This window comes from Nelusetta ayraudi, unplaced genomic scaffold, assembly GCF_046127955.1.
Source record: "Nelusetta ayraudi isolate G7.1 ecotype Tasmania unplaced genomic scaffold, CSIRO-AGI_Nayr_v1 ptg000004l, whole genome shotgun sequence".
NCBI lineage: Eukaryota > Metazoa > Chordata > Actinopteri > Tetraodontiformes > Monacanthidae > Nelusetta > Nelusetta ayraudi.
The window spans coordinates 11,180,736-11,203,673 of NW_027466054.1; the positions used below are offsets into that span (position 1 = coordinate 11,180,736).

Consider the following 22,938-nt stretch of genomic DNA (forward strand, 5'->3'; position numbering starts at 1 on the left):
AAGCGTGCGCGCACGCGCGCGTCTGTCTCCATATGTGTGTGTGTGGACAGAGTGAGCAAATCAAAGGAGAGGGCCCTCGCTGATTGTGGTCTGTAACTCTATCTTGGACGAAGCTTAGCTAAAAGCATTAGGTTAGAACAACTGCCAGGCCTGGCAGCATCTGACGGGGCTCTGGGCAAGGGTGGAAGGACAAACGGGGCGTGGTGCCGTACAGCTGCGTGTACATCTCGGTGCATCTGTGTGTGTGTGTGTGTGTGTGTGTGTGTGTGTGTGTGCAGAGAAAGAAAGTCCATATGTTTGTCGGCCGTTCCATCAACGCCAGTCCCTGTTTCAGCACTTGGTGATTATGGCCCCAGAGTTGTTAATTTGTGTAATCAGTGTTTAATTGGCGCTGAGGAAAACACATTAATCAGTCCGGAATAAGTCTCCGGCTTCTTCTCGCAGGCATTCATTAGTCTCCTTCAATCAACCAATCACGGCCCATCGCGCCACCCTGCCGCACGCTGGGTTCACAGACGCGGCTCGGGGATGAGACTGAGGATGGCACCTCGCTGGTCGCAGCGTGACGTCTCGGAGGCAACTCTATTTTTCTGGGAGGACGAACGCCGAGGCGGCGTCTAGTTCCGTCTGCTCTCGTCCCCTGCATCGCGCCAATTATTGATATTAAAAGTTCAATTTAATTTAACCGTGTTGCACTCAGGGTGTGCCTTGCGTAGTAGATTGGATGTTTGTTTTGTTTGAATTTAAAGCTAAACACACTGTTGCCACTGAGTGAAGATGATGGATGAAACCCTGTTTTACTAAAGTAATAGTTGAGTGTTTGTTGCAATCAATTTTCAATGGATGAATGCTTTTTATAGATCTCTACCACAGCATCCTTTGTTCATCCTGTCAATAGCAATAGTAGTAACTAGTAAGAATAACAAAGAGTTTTGTTTCAGTTTATAAAAAAATACTAATAAACCCATTGGTTCAAAATAGCCTCTCTGTTTTGTTCCATTTGTTTTTTCTATTTTATTTATTACTTATTATTTTACTGTGTGTAGCTTGTATCCTGTTGTTTTATTGCATTTGTTTTATCTCGGAAGTGTCCTTGAGTGTTAAGGAAGCCGCTTATAGATAAAATGTATTATTATTATTATTATTATCATCATTATTATTATTAATACATTGGAGATGGTAAATTCCAATTCAAGTCTGTCTGCTTATTGTTCGGATCAGCGGGCTGGAGGTGGACGAAGCCTTTTTGCGGAGGCAGCAGTTTAACGAGCTGCAGACGGAGACAATCATTTCGGTTCCGAGCAGCGGTTCTCTGTGTCTGTTCTCAGCCGGAATGATGAACACATCATAAGAACACACTGGTCGTTCTTGATGCTCATAATTGGACCTGGGATTGGTTTGTCTACTATCTATCAAGCCAGTGCAGCAAAGCCATTGTGGAACTTTCAAAGGAGGCTGCTCGCTGCTCGCTGTGGGCTCTTTAGCATTCGATGACAAACAGGAGTGAGACTGAACGATAGTGCTGACGAAATGTCTCTCTCCACAGAAGCAGGTGGAGAAACAGGTGTTGTATGCATTGGGCTGTCACGATAAATATCTCGGCGATGCGATATTGTAACCTTGTCTCATCAAACATAACTTTTTACTGAAATGATTTCATTTATCTCACACAACCTTGTGGTTTGGATTGGGATATGTTTTGGTTTGGAAACCAGCAATGGTGGAACGGAGCCTGCCTGTTCGTCCCCCTTCAGGTGGCCCAATCAGAGTGACTCTTTCCCATTAGCTGCAAAAGGGAACGTTAGCACCCATTTTGTTTGTTAACTGCAAAAGCAGCGCTCAGGGCCCAAAGAAACGTTTTGAGTTTGTATTTGCCTGTCAATGGAAATGAAATACGCTTCTCTGCTTATTTTTTGCCAGGTAGCGTGTGTGGATGTGTGTATGCGTGTGTGTGTTTGTGTGCGTGTGCGCCTGCGCCTCCGTGTGCGTGCATATGCATGTTTGTCCAGCTGTGTCCAGCTGCTACACAAGGTCAATAATCCGCACTGTTCTTTATTGTTCAGTTCTTTATTTGCAACACGACAGACCTGACTATAGATTGGTGTTTTTCTCTCTCAAGCTTGGTGGTTCTCCTTAATGTAACGCAGATTTTGAGTTACTAAGGTTGACCCTACGGTTCAAGCATAACATTTTAATCATCAGTAACTTTCAATCATGCGTTGTTGTTTCTACCTTAAAACCTTTTTGCTTTTTAAGATTCATTTTGAAAGTCATTTCTCTACTTTTCTCACAGAGGGTACAACAAATAGGTGGGATGAGAAAATAAGTGTTAAGAATATATTAATATTGAACACCCATGCAGACAATGCAAAAAACTTAAGTCTCTTTGCCTTTGTTGGGTTGAAATAGCGACAAGGAGAGTCGCTGACAGTTATGCATTTAGAGTAATTTAGCATTAAAGTTGATTCCAAGTTGCTGCTCCTGCTCTCAGAAATGAAATTATCTACATCTTCTGCACTACTGAGGCATTTATATTCGTATTATTTATCACCCGCTCGGACTTGATTAATGAGAATGTTGAGTAACACTGAGGTTGAGCACAGAAAAAACCAAGGCACACACAGTCCAGTCAGTTACAACAGAGTTCCTGCTCACAAACCCACAATGTTAAGTTCACTTTTGTGCCGAGCACTCATTGCATGGACTTGGATGATTAGTCTGGCTTCATCTCTCTCTAATTTAGTGTGTGTGGGTTTGAGTGCGTGCGTTTTGGCCTGCTTGTTAGCGTCAGGCAAGAAGCAAAGTGCACTTTTTAATTACAGCTCTCAGATAATTTAGAGAGGAGGGGAGAGGGGGAGCTCAGGAGGGAGCCAGAGGAAAGTCGTGGAGGAGGGTTGGTTTAATCTCACAGTTCATTTCACCCCTTGCTTTCGGTTTTATATTTCCTTTTAAAGACATAAATTACCGATCGTCCTAGAGAAAGGCAAAATGGGGGGCGGGGGAGTGTAAGATTAGCGGCGGTGGTTATATAATCATATAATCAGATTAGAAGTATATTAGCCATAATGTCCCTCTCTGCGATGAAGAAGCAAAAGCAGGGAAGAGTAAACTCTGGGGCCTCCTGCGACCGGCTAACTGTGCATCTGCATGAACGCAGTGGCTCACACAAGCGCTTTGGGCTCCGACAGGATGAATCGTCTGCCAAGTGCGTGTGTTCACTCAGAGTGCGCGGAGTTGCTCGCAGTCGCAGCAGCCGCTCGTAACCTTTACGCAAAGCTTTTCTTGTCGGCGCGTCTGCCCTGCGCGCCTCATTGTAATTTGTAATGCGGTAAGTGTTTACAGAGGGGGAGACTGGCGGATGTAATAAAAGGGAATAAAGCCCATAAAAACAAAGACTTTTCAAGTTTGTCTTTGGAGAAAAAAGGAATAACTCATGAAAGACTTCACTATCTTTTCCAGGTCAGTATTCCCTAATAGCCGCAAATATTTCATTGCTTTTTATTTAAAACATTGAAGACACGAGTCGCGTGGATGGAAGTTGCAAATTAAAGTGTTGCCTGGCTGTCAACAACGGGGAACTTTGCGCGCGTCTTTTTTACTCTGCGTCTCCGACTTTATGGAAATAGAAGGCAGACGAAAGTGGGTACCCTCTATTTCTGGAAGATCCTGTTTTCATCTAGCGGCGCAGGAGCGGGAGGGTGATGGCGGAGTCAACACAGCTGGGGGTGGGGGTGGGGGTGGGGGTGTGGGGTGGTGGTGGCGGCGTTGTCTTTGTGTTAAAATCCAGAGTGGGCTCGGGGATTTTTATAAATAGGAGTGCGCCGGTTGACTCGAGGCGCTGCCGCTGTCGCTGCCGCCGCCGCCGCCGCTGCTGCTCCGCTCTTTTCATGTATGTTGGGCTGCGGTTTGGTAGAATGCGGATTGTTGTGGAGGAGGAGGAGGCTTTTTTCTTTTTAAGAGGTTTGGCTGGTGCGCGAGGAGTGCGTGTATTCGGGGTGGAGAGAGAGAGTGCGCGTTCACACCTCGGCCGAGGACAGGGGTGTTAAAACCCTCTCAGGCAGCGTCTTCACCCTCCACCACCACCACCACCACCACCACCACCACTCACTGCCGCTCCGTCCTGCAGGACACGCTCCCAGACATTTACACCCTAGTTCTGTCCGTGTGATCACCCCCCCACCACCTCCCTAACCCCCAATCACCCCCCACCCCACCGCCACTGCTTCACTTGAAGCCTGTGTTCTCCACCTGTTCCTCTGCTCACTCCTTCAGACACCCACTACTATTCCCACCACCCACCCCCACCTCCACCCTTCGGTTTTCCTGCTTCCTCTGCCACCACCACCACCGTCAATCCCCCCCCAGGTTCAGGTGTGTCTCATCAATGTCTTAATTAATCCATGGGCATGGGCAAACTATGGCCCGAGGGCCACATGCGGCCTGTTAAGCTTTTTGATCCGGCCCGCTGAACATCAACAAGTAATTAAGTAATGAAATAGGTGTATTTCATCAATTTCCTCAGTGTTTAGAGTCATTTCAATAAAGAGCTAAAGACCGTGGGGCTTCAAAGAACGCTTTTGCTCACTTTCCATGTGGAGTTTGCATGTTCTCCCTGTGTTGGCGTGGGTTCTCTCCAGGTACTCTGCCTCGGCTTCCTCCCACAGTCTAAAAACATGCATGTGAGGTGAATTGGGAACCCTAAATTTACCATAGGTGTGTGTGTGAGTGTGTTTGTCTTTGTTTTTCTTTTTCTTTGTCTCTATGCGGCCCTGCGATGAACTGGCGACTTGTCCAGGGTGTCACCCTGCCGTTGCCCTATGACAGCTGGGAGAGGCTCCAGCAGACCCCTGCAACCCTGAGCTCAGGAAGAAGCGGGTATTGAAAATGGATGGATGGACGGATTAATGTACGTTTTCTACATATCCCATGATTTTTTTTCCACCCATGAGTTGGGGGTCACCAAAACACTCCACCCATCTGCTGCTGCTCTGCCCCCTCTGACAAATTTTAGAACCCATTGTGGCCCCACCAGTCAAAAAGTTTGCCCACCCCCCTGTTAACCACCCCCCTCCCACCCCACCCCGCCCCCGGGTGCTGCGCTCTTGCTGCGTGTGTGCACGTGTGTGCATGCATACGCGCATATCTGCCCCGCTCACCACATCCTTGCATTGCGAGGCAGATGTGAAATGAAAATGAGCAAAGTCAAAGTGAGACAGACAAGAGGCGAGAACCCCAATAACCTCGGCAAATAACTGCCAAGGGGGAATTTGTGATGGTAATTAATGTGTCCGGTTGGAACTTGTTCCTGTCAGAGTTGTGTGTTTGTATGTCGTGAATCATTGCGAGTCAGGCTGTTGCACAGTTTAGACTGCTCAATTATGGAAAAGACCATATAAAATATTGCTTGGTGCATATTGGTGGATATTGTTTTTTTTTTTTTGACTTGATTTTGTAAATTTCATTCATTTCCTCGTACGTCTTCTTTCTCATTCAATTTCTCTCCACTGAGTCCCTGAGTCCGTGAGCTTTTTAATACATTCCAAGGCACAGTAACTTAACTGACGGCCACAAGGTGAATTTAACCAGCTGCAACTTTGCTGCAAATAGGTTTTGTACTTCTGGGGCGCGGGGCAAGGTCAGCGGTCACCGTGACATCACACCAGTTCTCGGCAAACTCACTGACGGAATATCAAACTCTCTGCTCTTCGCGCTCTCACTCGGACAAGACCCTTCATCTTTGCCTCGTTGTTTATGCTACTGTTTTGCGCACCCCTACACCTCCAACCAGTTGTCGCGGATTCATCCGTCTCACGGGCCTTTCATCATCGTGACCCGCCATCACCGCCATGACCAGCACCACCGGCACCACCGGCACCAACAGGGTCTTTCAAGTTTTCAAGATTTTTTTCAAAAGCTTTTATTTGTCACATGTCACGTTACATGGCAGTGAAAAAGATCAAAAAGTTTCAAGTACAGATGAGGTTGATTGATTTATTATGTAGTACGATACAAACTATACAATACAATATAATATAATTAGTTGCAAACAATAGAATGCAAAAATATGACACTATGCTAATATAATATATAATAATAATGTCAATAATAATAGTAATAATGATAACAACAGTATACTAACAGTAATAATAGTAGTAGCGTGTGCTCTGAAGGGGTTGGGGGAGGAGGGGGCCCAGTTTTTGAGTTGCTGTTGCTACTCAGTCTGGGTTTCCCTTGATCACAAACTCTCTCTTAGCAATAAAGAATCTTGACGAGATGTAATTATTTCAGATCTGCCTCAGTGAGCAATATTTTTCGCCAGATTACTCGGCTGTGATTAAATTAAATGCAAAGCGGTTACAATGAAAAACAAGATTGTCTATCCAACAAAAAAAAAAAATCACACCCCACCGGCACTTAGCACCTTAAAGCAACTCTGCGCCGAAGAAAACACTTCACCTCAAAACCACCCCTCTTTCGCCGCAGCCGAGAGCTCGCTGGATGCTTTCAGATTAATTAATTCATTAGCAAGCCAAGCAGCACCCAATGGCCTGACAGCAAGCGCACCAAAACATTTGGGCTTTTAATAAATTGAAAGGAGAAAGGAACGTGGAGTACACCAAATTTTGTATTGCTGATCAGACCCAGCACTGACAATTTATTCCAAGTATATCAGACAGACAATGCCATCCATATTCCATCCCGCAGTTTGAGCTAGTTATTGAATATACACCATTGAGACCTTGAGACAGACAGCGGGTGCTCTGATCATACAAATGGCTTCGCCGTTGGCTAACTCGCTACGTCTTTCGAGTTGAGACATTTTAGTTTGCAAACTTGTCAGTCTGTGCAATGCCAAACACGACCACTCAAACTGTCATCTTCTTTCAACGTACCATGGGTAGGTGGCACACATGCCTGTTCTAATCGTCAGTGACACTTCTGCGCACATACAGAACTTTTTTTTTGTTCTATTCAACTCTGTATTGACAAATATATACTTGGAGAAACTGCCATCTGTTGGTATGGAAAGTCAGCACCAAGTTCAATCAAGATAAAAAATAATCCACCCATTCATCCATTCTATCAAGGCTTATCTTGCAACCAGGGTGTTAGGGATGCTGGGTTATCTCTGGGTGAAGGCGGGGCTGCACCATGGACATTTGGATATAAAGAGACAAACAACCAACCAGCCACACTCAAGACACCTACGGACAATTTAGAGTGGCCAATTAGTGTAATGGTTGTGACTTTGGAATGTGACAGCAGGAGCACCGGGAGAGAACTGACACAGACACAGGTTTTCATTTTGATGTATTTTTGAATGTATGTCTTTCTGTGATGTGCCGGGTCCAATATTTTTTGGCGTGGATTGGAATTTAGCAAAGTGGATTGGCACACCTTCAATTCCTGATCAGAAAATATAAATGAGACAGTGAGGGAGAGAAGAGGGAGAGAGAGAGAGAGAACTGTTATGTGATCACAGTGTTTTCTTTTCAATAATTGATTGGCCTCAGCTAAATAGTTCAGCGACTGGACTGGACTGACTAGTGATTAGAAAACACAGTGCTGGCCATTCATTTTTAACGTGACCCCATGTGGTCCAGCTGCGGCAGATGGCACCATTGTCGGTGCCAAACAAAAATTCCTGCGGATCACCTCTTTATCGGGTTCCTATTTTGCACGACGCGTCAGAGAGTTTGTTTTAAGTCAGGCCTGGCTCCTAGTTGCCTTCACTGTCGAGGTGCTGCGGTTGTCAACTACGTCTCTGGTCGACTGGATGACCAACGTGAGGGGTGCTCACATGAGACCCACCTGGTGTTTAACCACTCGGCTTCGGAGGCGGGGCTGAAGGGTTTGGGGTGACTTGAAACCCTTTGAGACAACGTGATACATGAGATTTTAGCTCAGAGCGATGTTACCGTGGAATGTCTCTTGTCCAATCAAAATACCTGTTGAATAATAATGTTTCAATAATAACTGAATGAAAACCAACTAGTGTTGACAGCAGTTGTATGTGTTAAACGTTTCTCAACTGGTGGGTTGTGACCCAAAAGTGGGTCGCAGGGCTGTTTTGATTGGGTCGCGGCTTCATGGGCAGTTTCCCTTTTTAAAATATGTTTATAGAATAAATGTTTTCTAGAGAAAATGTGGGACATTTATTTTGCAGGACGCAAATTCAATTCAGTCATCTCAATAATTTATTTACTAGACATGATAGAAAGGCTAGCGTCTTTATTTTTGTGAAAAATATTTTCGGGTCGCACCAGTGGAGAACCAATGTGTTAAACCACCTGTTGATCAAGTCGTTGTCAAACCACTGGTCCACCAGAGACCATCAGCTGCCCCTACCGCCAGTGTCTCCCCTTTATCCACACCCTGATTTATTAATCGCTCTCACTCTCTCTCTCTCTCTCTCTCTCTCTCTCTCTCACACACACACACACACCCGCTTGGTGGTGTGTATTTGCTCGAGTATTGTAAAGGCTCAGGGCGAAGTACAAGCTTATATGTGCTTAACTCTGGTCTCAGTTCAACTCTGCTGGATTAGCTCCTGTCCTCTCCTCTTGTCAACCCCCCCACCACCCCCACCTCCTTCCCCCTCCCCCGACATCCCCACCCCCACCCTTGCAGTTCCCCTCCGCCGAGGCACTGCCGCCATTCCTATGTATTTATTCACACTTACAAACAGATTTGTCTCTCACCCTCTCCTCTTCACCAGCGTTTTTGCCTTCCCTCCTTCCTTCCTTCCCATATGGCGGTGTGATATCCACAGCCGCAAGGCCCCTAATCTTTTTGGCTAATGATCTGCGTCTCTTCACCTCCCCGCATGGAGAATGAGGGTCCTGGTCTTCTTCCTCCATCCTCCGTCCACCGCATTCTCTCTGCGAAGCACCCCGTCCTCTCCTGTCTCACCCCCCCTGCTGGCCCCACCTGTTGTTCCACGCGCCCACTTGTTCCCCCGTTTAATGAAATTAAGCATGGACATGTTTTCTCAAGCAGGTTGTTAATACTCAGACCGTATTAGCAGAATCAAATTAAAGCTGCTCTGCGCATTTGTGCGCACACGTTTTCATGTTCCGCATATGTTAATTCTTAATGTATGTATGTATGTACTGTACATATATATGTTAATTGTTGGTGAAATTGTATGTGTGTGTATATCTTCTGGTACAGAATACTGCCAGATGTTAATTAGCTCAGGAATGTGTGTTGGTTAAGTAACTAATGAATCCAACATGAGTGGGTCTCGGAGTTTGTGTGTCTGTGTATAGTGGGTGCCCTGGTTGTGTGCGTGCGTGTGTGTATGTGTGTGTACGTGTGTGTGTGTGTGTGTGTGTGTGTGTCCTTTCCCTTGAATATTTTGCCCATGCAGCGGCAGCAGCGTTATTGCAGCAAGGGGGATCAGACCAGATTTGGCTGTATGTCATTGCTTGACTGATTTTTATTGCATTCTAAGATTCTCTCACACCAAACACCCAGTCACACCTCCTTCATTCTGCAACTCTCAACTTAATCCCTTAAGTGAACATATTTGTGTAAAGCCGGGAAACGCACCTCACCTCCAATTTCTGCGGGGCTCGACTCTTGCTGCTCGCTTCTTTAAATTCTCCTCCCCGCTCCCGCCGCATCCCTTTGGGAGAGGTTTTTTCGACATTATTGAGTCGGAGGGAGGGGGGGAAAAAAAGTTTAGGGCCTGTCTGGAGGAGATGGCTTCCCCCCTCCCCTCCCCTCCCCTCCCTCACCAGGTTGGGCGGCCGAGCCACCCCTGCACCAGCTGGTGTGTGCGCTGGGACAGCGGTTCGTTATTAGTGTCAGCTCGGATCGCCTCAAATTACCAAGTAGTGCAACTTCCATTAGCTCTATATTTACCAGATTACCGTCAGTGATCCTCCAGGAGCCCCTTAAGCAATTTTTTTTGGAGCGAGCACTCGTATGAAAGTGTTGAAAAGTTCAAAACTCTCCCTCTCTCGCTCTGCTCTCCCTTCTCCAGTGTGTGGACTTGCACGCGTGAGCGCTAAGTACGCCGCGCTAGCAGTTTAGCTTGAGTGCGAACCGCTTTAATAAATTGCCTACCCCCCCCCCCCCCCCCCTCACCCCCCTGGCGTCGCGTTAGAGATAACATCTCCTGACTTGTGCTACGAGGGGGATCGATGCGAGGTGTGCACGCACGCATAGGCACGCACGGGTTTCGGGGTCAGCAGCCAACTTTTATTTGCACTCGGCGCCGCTTTTATCCCGCCGACCGAAGCTCATTTGTTACAGCTTTACATGATTCCACGCCTGTAAACGAATTAAAGCCTTTTGTGTACATGCATCTCCAAGGGGGCAGCTGAGCACCGTGTGTGTGTGTGTGTGTGTGTGTGTGTGTGCGTGTGTGTGTGTGTGTGTGGTAGCAATTCGCTAAGTGCTGCGTTTACTCCCAGTTCGACCCGCAATCATTTCCATTTGTTTATTCACACTGAAAAGCCTCCATTTGTTCCTCTGTTCCGAGTTGCGCACGTTTCGCGCATTTGGGATGCAGCCGGGTGACCCCGAGCGTGTGCGTGTTGTTCAGTCGATGCCTTTGTTTAAGCTGCACATCCAGTGGGCACGTTTTCCCTGCGCGCCTCATCTTTTTAGACATGTTGCTCTCTGCAGTTGTGCGCATATTTATCTGCATATCTGAGCAGGAGAGTTGATTGGCCTTAACAAGGTGCTTTATGGCTCGCTCCCCGGCTGACGACAGTTTTATTGGCGGACTAATTGGCAGCATAGATTGCGGCGTGTCTGCGAGGGATTTTACATTTTAAACGCATGGAATTTCAATGTTTTACCCCCGAGTGGCTGAAAGCTACTGATTGTCTCGTAACTTGTGCTGCCAGGGAATATTTTTCAGTATTTATGCATTTTTCGGTTCCTTTTGGGTGCTTTACAAGTTGAATTTTGCTGGGGTTTTTTGACGGCCCCATAGCGCGTTTGTGCCAATCAAATGTTGACAGGGCAGGAGCGGATGCAGATCAATGGACCTACCAGCAGCAATATTGATCCAGAGCTCTGTTAATCCTACTAAACGCTGATCAAAAAGTCCTCTGAAACATTACGCCCCATTACCCCCTCTTCTTCCCTCCACAATCTTTTATTGTTCCCATCATTCCTCATCCTCCTGCTCCGAACCGGAAGAAAATGAGAATCCTTCTAAGCCTTCTAACACAGCATGATTGATATTACTGCGGAAAGGTGAAATATTGTATCTGAACAATGGGCTTTTCCAGTAGCCCGGTGATATGGGGCATTCATTTCAATTTATTTCAGACAGCGCTTGTTGCTGCATCGACTTAAAAGTTCCCAAAGTTCAGTTGAGTTACAGCAGCCACTGATGTCTCCCTGTTTATGCTCCCCTCCTTGGCAAAGAGATGGGATAACACACACGCACACACACGCACGCACACACACACACACACACACACACACACACACACACACACACACACACACACACAGTAACCTCTGGCCAGGGTCCCATCCAAGGTATTAAGGGGTCTTAAGAGGCAGAATTCACTAATGACTTCCTTTATCTCCTACACGCAGCTTTAGACCTGATCACTGAGGCTGTACGCACCCACACATATTCTCACAGACACAGGACATGCAACCCAAAATAGCGTGGGTGACTAATAGAAAAAAAGGCCAAAGCGGTGTTGGCTAGTTGGATAGGATTTTCAGGCCGGAAGGTTGACTTTCTTCTGTCTGTTTATCAAACGTCTTTGTCAGCAGAGCTTACACGTGAACATAGAAAGCAGTCGTTCTTGCACCCAACCTGCCCCAGTATTCCTCCGTCCCATTTTGTTTTGATCATCGTTTGCATTTTTGTTTTTCCCATGGCAAAGTTGTGGCGCTTCAGAGCAGACGGAAACAAATTTAAAAAGAGGGTTTAAAGACCGAAAGAGCGGCAAAAGTGTGGCAGTGGCCGAGGCTTTTTAAAAAGAAGCTCGGGAAAGGATTTGGGGTAAACAAGAGAGGTTTGAAGATTGGACTAAAAGAAGAGTGGAGACGGGGCAGAGGGAAGTAGAGGAGATTTCAGCGGATGAAGTAATGAGGGCAGCTAAGCCTGGTTGCTCATCTAGCCAGATCAAAACACAAACACCCCAAACACATTGCCATGTGAACATAATTCCCCCCTCCAAAATACTTAGATATTCCATCTCGCCAAGCTTGTGCTTGTTTTCCCCAAAGCTCTCACCCCGAGGGACAGCGTTTTCCTCGCTCGAAGGAATTGCTCCAGCTATTCCTTGCCTAGCGCTCTGCCACTACATGCCAGCATGTGGGCTTAAATCAGATAGACTCCCCCCCATCATCCTCCCGGCTTCATATCAAACATTCCTGTAGAGTTGGACACAATGGACAAGCTCGAGTGGGAGGAGTGCATTTGAAAGATTTTTCTAGAAAGTATGTAGCCGCTTTAATCCGACTTTCAGCTGCACATTGTTGCCTGGACGGGCCACCTCTTGTCTCCTGTCCAACTGCAGGTCAGTCGGTCAAGACTCAGGGTTGAGTCACAAATTTGCAAGCTTGACTTCTTCAATTGCGTACTTGCTTATGATTTGAGATTGTAGTGATGTGGCATTAAAATCGTCAGGTTTACCATTAAGTTCTTCGTGCAAAAAAATGCAGCATATCACAGCGCCTCATGATGGCGCTTTGATATGCAAAATAAACAGAAGAGTTAATACTCAACAGTAAAACTTAAAGATAAATACTTGCTGAGTTGGCGGCTGAGGTTATATTTAATTACATTTTCTTTATGTAATACATTTTCTTAATTCATTAAGTTATATCTTAGGCATAGCTGACGGGCAATTGAATCTTGTACCGTGTCGTTAAAGAAGAAGGCAGGCTATATATCACAGTTATTGCTGCAAACTTTTAAGACGCTTTTAGATTACAAAATATTTTACAAATATGGCCTGATTAGTCTTGCCAGTAGGGTCTGAAGATGTCATCATGTACCCATCATGTCAACAGAAGGGGCTGTCGACTATGGAATTGATTGTTAAACAGAGATTTAAAAAAAAAAGAAAAAAAAGACCAACATCTGTAAGTGAAATTGAGTTTTTGCCCATAGAGGAACATTTTTGTGTGGGGGGTGGACACTCATGGGTCACTAATGCGCAGAACTGCCTGTGCCCCACTTCACAAGCACAAGCTCTCACTTCCCAAACAACAATTTCAGCATGTCGGTGCAGCTGCCTGAAACTCTGACAGTCAGCAAGAACCTACGAAGCTTGTCACTTAGCCTGTAATAGGCAGCCGAGCAGGTTCTGAATGACTCGCGTGTGTCTAGGGACGCGCTGCTTTACCAAATCTGTCAACGCAACGTCGTTTGATTGGAAATGTGCCGGTGTGGGCAGGCACCATGTGCTGAGTGAAACTGGCAAAAGACAAAAATGAAAACAGTCAAATCAAATAAATGATGAGATAAATTGGAATTTGGGGATACAATAAAAATAAATTGTCAAAAAAGTACCACGTTTCAGACAGTTCTACTATCTGTGGTAATGAAATTTGGGAGCACGCAAACATTTTCATTTTGTACGTCTCTATTGAGCTGAGTGAAGTCTCTCAGTGAATCAGTAGAATAGAGTGTGAATGCTGAAAACGGACTTTCTGGCAAGGTTGGGAGGAGGCGGGCCGCGGTACAGACAGGTCTGCTATTAGTCTAAGTCCACGTCCTTCACAGTCATTAGAAGCCCAACAAAGAGACCCGCTGCTACTTCTGCCGCGCCCTCATACAAACTCTTTGTGTGTCGAGGTTCAAGGATAACTTCGAAAATGCATTCAGGGGTCTGAGTCGGGCCAGTAATACACACTGGACCCCCCCCCCCCCGCGCGGTACCAAATTGAAATCTGCGATTCGCGGCGAGGCTCTCGCTCCGCTCTCTTTCTTTTAGTTATTTTTTTCTTCCACTCTTCCTGCTGGCCTCTCCGAGCTCAGCCTTGTAACACTTCTCGGCTCAGACGGTGTGTGCGTACACACACACGCACACGCGCACACTTGTGCATTTGGGCTCTGGGAACAGGAGGACGGTGAACTTCAACTTGACCGTTTCTCAAACCCTCTCGGGCTCCGGGGCGCCTTTCAAGGCTCCAAGCATCCAGCAGTTTGACACTTTGTGTGTCTCTGTGTTGTATGGATCTCTTCCTGCACACACACACACACACACACACACACACACACACACACACTTGCGGGCGACCGCTATCTGATCCATGGAGATGAATGGCCTGTCTGTATCTTCCCTATACAGCTGACACTATCAAATAGCCTCTCTCTCTTTCTCCCTCCCTCTCTCTTTCTCCCTCCCTCTCTCGCTCTACCTTTGCGTCCTTCCACTCACCTGCCAATTGGTCTCCCCTTTCCCCCCAGCGCACCCTCATTTGTTGTCTACAAGTGGAGCGAAGGGTGACTGGCGTTTTATCTGGCGGAGGAGAGGGGCCAACAAAGATGGAGGAGACAGAAAAATGCACGTTGTGGGCAAGTGGGAGAGGAGAGCGATTCAAAGAGGAAAGGAAAGGAAATTTTTCTGTCTGCTAGCATCTGTCGCTGCAGGGCGAGGCGGCGGCGGCGGGAGGTGCGCGCGTGGCATACGTGCGTGCGACAACGTGATGGCCGGGATTAATCCGGACAGATCATTTGATGCCTGAGCGGTTCCAGCCTCCCTGTTTCTCCTGCTAATGCACCGGCTCTTCTGATCCTTGTCCTCGCACCCCCACCTCACCCCCCTCCCCCACCATGTCTTTCATCCGTCCGTCTTCTGATTGTTGCGTCATCATTACCAGCTTGATGACTCGGCTTCCTCGGTCAGAGGGAGGCGTTTGTAATTCACCCGCAGCTGGTTCTCCCATCGGGGGTCTTGGGAGCCTCACGGCTGTGTATAGATATATATATACGCTATATATATAATATATATATATATATATACATATATATATATATATATATATATATGTGTGTGTGTGTGTATTTTTTCCCCCTGAATTTTCGTTTGTCACCTGAAAACAGATTATATATATATATATACATATATGTATATCATTTTTTCCTGAATTTTCCTGTTTCACCTGACTACAGATGTTACTGTATGTTAATGGCTCTAATGATCGGGCTTGGTGTGAGCAGGCTCCGTTTAAGTCTCGACGTCTGGTGCAACACGCCGGCCGTCTCCCAACTTTCTCGAGAAGCTCCCGCCCTTCGCGTCGAGGAGCCACGGCTCATTAGGAAGCATTAGCGGCTCAACCAGGCAGCATTAACAGCTCCATAAATCACACTGTCTCTGCACGCAGGCCTCACTCTTGTTATGGGCCACCTTTATCTATTTTCCACGAGTAAAACCGAGCCACTTTGTCTGCCGGCCAGTCAGTCCGTTGCTGTTTGGCCGTTGTTTGTGACAGTCTGACACCCACTGGCTATGGTGTATAACCTGCTGTATGCCTGTGCTGCCTTTACTCATTCATTTGTTTATTTTAAAATGTTAACGCTAAATACAACTCACACATTAGGGCTTACAATTACCTCCACGTGTCGCCTTGAAAGGGATAATTCACCCGTTAATGTGTGTCTCGCCCATTTTCCATTCACCACCTCCTGTATAGAGGCTCCCCTGACATTTTCTAATGTACATATAACCACCGCAGGGTTTCAAAGAACTGCAACTAGTGGACGCCTCCTCTACCCAGACCGTCCCCATACTGTCTCAGCACACAAGGGCTAGATGTTCTTTCTGTGCTGGCCCACAAATGCCAGGCGACACTCTAGCAGCGAACAACAGGCTGGCATTATGGGCTGGAATTTCCATTAACAAACAAACAAACAAACAAACAAAAAAGCATGAAAAAGAAAGAAAAGCACTTTGTTATTTTCATGCTCCTTTCTTCGAGTCGGTCGTCACAATAACCCGCCAGCTGTGGGAGCCTTTGTGATTGCTGAGCAGCGCTAGCTCGCTTGAACGCTCCTCCGACACTGCAGCAACTTCGACCAGGACGACACAAGTCGAGTCGAACGGGTTTCGCCGTTTTCTATGCCAGCACTTAGTCAGCAAAGCTCAACAAAGCCTGGCCGCACTTGGCTGAGAAGTGCAGGAGCTGTTTATTGAATCGAGGGGGAAAAAAAAACACCTCAAGTGAGTGTACACGCTTTGATGTGAATCTGTGGAAGTTCCTCCACCTCTCGCTCTCTCTCTTCTCTCTCTCTCTCTCTGAGTTAGCCAACACGCAGCAGTTTTCAGGAGCGTGTCAACACGGGGAGCTGTGTCGGGTTCCCTCTGATCTCCTGTGCGCTGAACATGCGCGTGCTGTTGTGTGGGGGAGCCCACTGTTGAAGGTTTACCCCCCCAAAAAACGTGGCGTCGGTGGTTGGAGTCTGGAGCGGGAAGTGCGTTAGATCTCGGATCGTCTTGAGGTTTTGTGGGGGCGGCTGATGGGAAGTTGATGCTTGGATGGATCCCTTTAACCTGCTTCTTCTACTACAGCAGGGCTGGTCAAACTTTTGGGCTGGTGGGGTCACAATGGGTTCTAAAATTTGAGTGAGGAGGTCGGAGCAGGAGCAGATGGCTGGAGTGTTTTGGTGACCCACCTCATAGGAGAAATAAATATAGCTCTTTATTGAACCACTGAAGAAACTGGATGAAATACAGCTTTTCCATGACTTACTTACTGTTGGATTGAAAAGTTCAACTGGCCACATCTGGCCCCCGGGCCGTAGTTTGCCCATGCCTGTACTAGATTGTTCCAAGTTGAAGATTGTGATTAGAAGTGGTCTGTTCCCTGCGTGTGTGTGTGTGTGTGTGTGCGCGTGCGTGCGTGCGTGCGTGCGTGCGTGCGTGCGTGCGTGCGTGCGTGCGTGCGTGCGCGCACTAGGACGCTGCTGCTCCTCAGGCTGATACACTGGGCCTCCGCGCTCCTCTTGCGACTGTCAGACGCGGTAATCCTCTTTGCCTTTTCCTGCTTGCTCATTCTTCTCCTCTGGTTCTCTCGGCCGCTTTCTAGCAGGATAACCAGACTCCGGGGGACGGCGGCCGCACTCTTCCAACTATTAAATAGCCATTTCATTGTCTCTCATTGTTTTTCTTTTTGCCGTACACGATGCATTTCCAGCGCCGCTCCTGCACCGTTTTCTCCTTCATACCCTCCTCCCCACCCACCAGCACCACCGACACACCACCGCCATCCCAGAGGTGTCAGATAAAACAACAGACTTTTTTTTTTTAAGCCTGTTTTTCTGACGACTGGTTGCGCATTTATTAGCCTGGCTGTGTTTGTTTTACTGTGAAAATGGGTGTGACAGCCGCCTTATTTGATGTTTACCTGTGAACTAATTAATCATTCATAATGCGCCGTGTGTTTTTAATTACGACCCCCTCCTCCCCAACACCGACACACACACACCGACACACACACACACCGACACACACACACACACACACACACACACACACACACACACACAGCCTTGACTGTGACAGCGGCTTCGAGGAGTGTGTGTGTGTGTGTGTGTGTGTGTGTGTGTGTGTGTGTGTGTGTGTGTGTGTGCGTGTGCGTGACGGTTTAAAAAGAGGCATAAAAGCTTCTCTCTTCTCTCCGCCACCCTCCTTCCCTCGGCTTCGATCTGCTCCGCGGCTGACAGGTAATTTATGAGGAGGCTGGGGGGAGGGACGGGGGGGTAGGCTGCCACAGATCTGGCGTCAGCAGACGCACGCCGCCCGTGCACGCACGCACACACGCACAGGCACGCGGAAAAAGGTAAATCTTCGGCGTGTCTGAGTAAGTGATGGTGGAGATCACAGGTCAATGACCAATGGCTGACCTTAGTTGATACCACGGATGACGTGTGTGTCTGTGTGTGTGTGCGCGTGCGTGCAAGCGCATGTGTAATTGCGCTTTTGTGTGTATTTTTTGTGCCGTCTTTCTTCGCCCAGAGAGGGTAATCAGTTTCCGTGTAAGGGCGATTAAATCTGTAGGCCACGTGCATGTATTCATCTGAGGATAGATAGATCACTGTCACACACACACACACACACACACACACAGTCGTGCACACACACACACACACACACACACACACACACGCACAAAGACACGCGGAGCAGGTCATTTGTCCGAGGTTAAACGGTTGGTCTGGAGGCAGCGCCGTGCAGTGGACCTTCAGGTCGCCGCTGCCTCCGCCTCCGCCTCCCTCTGTCTCTCCAAACATCCTCTGTCATTTTCCATCATGTTGCATTTGAAAGGTTTCCACCATTAGAGCCTGGCGTCGTCCTGCAGACCCGTCTCTGTGTGTGTGTTTGTGTGCGCCTGTCGACGCTCCTGCATGTGGTAGCAGAAAACAACAAGGAGAAGCGGGTCACTCCCAGTCGGGTTTCTCTCTATTTTCTGAGCTCTTCCCCCTCCTTCCCGCGTCTCTCCGCGCGCCTGTGTTTATTATGCGTTTATAACCGACGGTTAAGCCTTCCGCCGTTGTTGCGTCTATCTTTGTGTGGCTTCTGCGTGCATTGTATTTTAAGTGCACGCCAGGGGTTTATCTCACCGCAATCCAATCCAATCTAATCCCATTTTTCATAGCGCAAACCTCGAGAAACATATTTTTAGCTTTTATTGTTTGTTTGTCTGTGGTGCATATGCCTCGCACATGTGCGTTTGTTCAAGTGTGAAGAGATCTGGGCCGAAGTCAAAAGTGGAGTACAATAACAGCCTTTGTCTCACCAAATTATATGGAAAAACCTCAAATCTGCATTTGTTTACCGCGCTCTCCTCCAACTCTCGCACACTTTCACACACTGGCTCACACAAGTTGACCTCAAAACAAAAAAGAGCCGCGAATAAGAACTTCCAGATTGGGGGAGAAGTTAAAAACAAAATGCTGGGGATGTACCAATGTTTGTGACTCTTTTTTTTTTCAATTCTAATTATATATTATGAGACAATAAAGGGATTTGTTTGCTGTGGGGCTGAATTTATCAGCATGTTTTGGTGCGTCCTAATTTGCATTCCCGCACATGGTTAAGTGTGTAGTATTTATGTCTTTTCTTTAATATTGACCTGAAAGCATAATCTACATATGCATATGTTGATACGCACATGTGTTTTATTTTCTAATTAAATACGTTCTCGCTTGTCTTTGCGGCTCGGCGACGTTCCATTCAGCAGTCACAGTCTTGCGCTGCATGGGAGTGGGGGGGGGGGCAGGCTCTTGACATTTGCCATATCGGGCCGCCTTCAACCTTCTTTCATGTCAATTAAAGCAATTAAGAGATTAAGAATGTGAATGGAGATTAGCATGAATTACCATATCTCTGGGAGGGACTGGATTACTCCCTCTGTTCTCCCTCTTGCACTCGCTCGCTCACTCGCTCACTCACTGCCTTGGATGTATTTTATCTTAAATTCTCCCATTCATTAGAGTGGAATTCCCAAATCTTTAAACCATTTTTAGGGCCGTGTCGGAGTCTTTCAGAGGTCAGAAATACACCTGGGGGATTATCGTGCGGTGCATTTTTATTTTATTAAAGGGTCCAATGTGTGACCTGTATTGGGATCTACCGCCATTAAGACATTTGCCTTTTTCTTTTATCGCCATAGCAGATCACATGCCATTTTCTAATGCTATCATCTATTGCCATAAAAGAGAAAATATGAAAAACAAATTTCTCAACAGCATGGTTGAAGATGAATAGCCTCGTAGAAATGTAGTCCATTTAAAGGACACGGCCATGTTGTCGCACTTCAGACACGGTCTCTCTGAACGTTGGACTGCGGGGGTGTGGTTGTGATTTGTCACCCTGTCAGCTCTCACAGCTGCTATTAGGCAGATGTGAGATAACAGGAATTAACATTCGGGTGGCCTTTTCCCCAGATGGGATGCGCTGATGACAGACAAATGTTTGCGGAGTGTCGTTGAAGTCACCTGTTCCCTGCAGTTGCAGGTGAAGCCAGCCCACCTGATTGCAGATTGACAACTACAGGCAATGCTGTACTGGACGCGGTTAGAAGCCCGTTTCCTAATGTTTAAAACAGAAAGCTTACTCCCTTTTCTCTGAATGAAGCCGAGCAACAGCGTTGGTCCACGGTACAGCTGGATGTCATTAAATGCGCTTTGCAGCCTGCTGTCTTGAGTCTTGCATGGCAGGCCCTCTGACGATGTCCTCCTCCCTCACAGTCTCCACATCACACGCGCTCGTTGGCGGCTACTGGCTCTCTGTCAACACACTTGCGGTCTAACGGACCCCCAGAATCCTGCCTCACACACTCTGAAGAGGAGGAGGAGGAGGAGAAGGACGACGATTTGGCTCCTTGTAGACAGAGCGGTCGAGTGTTGTTAATTATGATGATGATGATGTCATCACTGCGCCGTATTTCAAGGTTTAAGTGTCTGTCAACTTCCAGGCCAGTTGTCCCTTCAGATTTAATTGCAAACAAAAGAGTGGATGCACAACGACTGCAGTTTAGGAGTGAACAGAGTGAACATTTAATATTACATCACGTGCAAACTTTTAATCTGGGCTTTTTAAATGAATGACTTGCTGGTCCTAAAAAAAATACACACCTTTTTAAGCTTATGGTGGAAATATTATAAAAGGAAAAAAAATAGCCATCTTGTGACGATAAGAATAGCAATTATGAGGCAGGAACAAAGGTGTCAAGGAGCAAAAGGATTTTGCAGGCTGTTACTGGGGCACAGGAAGTCGCTGGGAGATGCGTCACCACGTCAGCAGCAGCAGCAGCAGCAGCAGCAGCAGTCTGGCAAAATGCTAAAGGAAACAGCAAAATGAATTGGCCCAATTACTGCAATCCTCTGCATCCCTAACAGCCACTGGCATCATGGGTGACACTTGAATACACTCACGCTGAGAAGCCCACATACACACACACACAGAGAAACATGCATCATTATTGATGCGCCGCAATGAAATGTGTGTTGGCAATACACTAAATCCATGTGCATGATTGTTTGTTAATTTGTTTTATAGACCTGTTGTGCGCCTCCGCGCCGACGCTGCGCTCCTCTTTTTCCTGTTCATTAGTATTAGTATCTCCGACACCTTCAGGCCAGTGAAGAACACATAACAAATCAGCGTGACGTGACTGGACTTGTCATTTGCCAGATACCCTCACTCCATCTTTGTTGGATTTCCATTAACATGCAGGCGCTGTGTACATGCGCATACAAGTCTGGGCAGGCTTCCTGAGAACAACCTCAGTAGGAGTCACTGATATTTCAACTTACCTGCCCCCTGTGCTGATGGTACAAAACTGCTTTCAGAGATTTTTCAGTTTTTTCCCCCCTCTGAGACAAAATTGTGTGTCTCTCTCTGTAATGTGATTTTTTTTCCTGCTCAAAAGTATTTTTCTGGATGGGCTTGCATCCAAAGATCAAACTCGATATTTTCACATCAGTTGTCTGTCTGGGTTGTTCTCACGTATTTAGATTAACGCGCGGCCAGAGTTAAAGCTCTGCAGCGAAGACAAGTCCGCGTACGTTCACAGTTTTGCCTGACCTCACCGGACCTTCCCCGTCTTTCCTTCTTCCCCATGCTTTTTCTTCAACCTCTGCTGTGCCGCTCCTCTGTGAATATACACCTTCGTATTTTCCTTTCTTGTTTTTCATCTCTGCTGCTGGAGACCCAAAGTGCTTCTGCCGAGCTAAAAAAGAAAAAGCTTTAGAAATGTGGCTCACGCCTGTCACCGAGAGGGACGCCGCAGAAGTCTGGAAGACAGTCACATGAAATGAGGGAGGAAGGATGGACATTTTAGCACATTGTGTCTTGGAAAGTCTGCGACTTGAACCTTAATCATTCAACAAGCGTCCCCCTCGCAGAGTCGGATAGAGGCTGACAGAGAGTCGGCGCAGAGTGCTCCTTTTAACACTTCCTGCTTCCGGGCCCACCTCTTGGTGGAGACCTCTAACCTCAATGTTTCATAGCACAGACAGCCACAACATGCTCAAATGGTGCGTGCGCACGGACGCCGTGCACACACACATACAAACACTTACCTGCATACAAACTCACTCCATCGGGTTTCCAACTCTCCAGAGTGCTTTTACCAGAGAACAGACTAATGCATCAGCGCCCCCCCCGCCTCCCCTCCCACACTGCGCCACATGTTTCTCTCCACATTACGTCATGAAATGGTTTGTGTGCCGACGATCGCGGTGAGGAAGTTCTCCTAATGAAGCCCCAATTAAGCAAAGAGACTTTAATTGACGTGTTTATTTCATTAACCGAGTGTTGTAACGTCTGCTCTCCAGCTTCCCCTCCGTTATCCCTCCCTAATGCACTGCCTCCAGCTGTGATTGGTTAAATCGAGCGTGCTCATCACTAAAGGCTAAGGAACTGGTACTGGTTCACGGCAAATCTTGAGAAGTGGTACACACTTCCCGGGTTGCGGCGACTGGCTCGGTTCCAAGTCACGCTAACACTGCCAGTGAGCCCAGACGGCGCTCGTGCCTGAAAGTAGGAAGCAACAGGATTTGTCTCAACAGAAAAGTGACCCATTCAAAATGTTAAAAGTGTCGATGAACTCAAGGTGCTTGAAATCCATAACGTGCCCATCTTTGTGAATTTTTCACAGAAACTGAATGTGCTGTAATGGCTTTAATATTGGATTTCTCGCTATAATTTGCGATCCATACTGACTTTTACATGAAATATGTCGCCGTTACATCACCGCAAATTAGCTCCCGACAAGGAGACTGACAGCCTTTTTACCTTGAGTGTGTCCAGACTCCTGAAGGTGCTATTAGGAGGTGTTTGGCTGCGTGTTCACGCTCGAGCTGGACATTTACGCAGGTCTCAAGTCTGCAGGCTGGAGCTCCCTAATTGCCTGCAAAATTGATTGTGGTGCCGCCGTCATCCATCACATCCTCCACCCCTTTGACCAACTCCTCCATTGGTATGCATATTCATATCA

The 22,938-nt window shown here is 47.1% G+C and overlaps 1 protein-coding gene across 3 annotated transcripts in view; it reads left to right on the forward strand.

Moving 5' to 3' along the window:
- LOC142893835 (protein sidekick-1-like) overlaps positions 1-22,938 on the forward strand; it is a 222,569-nt gene that overhangs the window by 19,935 nt on the left and 179,696 nt on the right. The window lies entirely within an intron of this gene.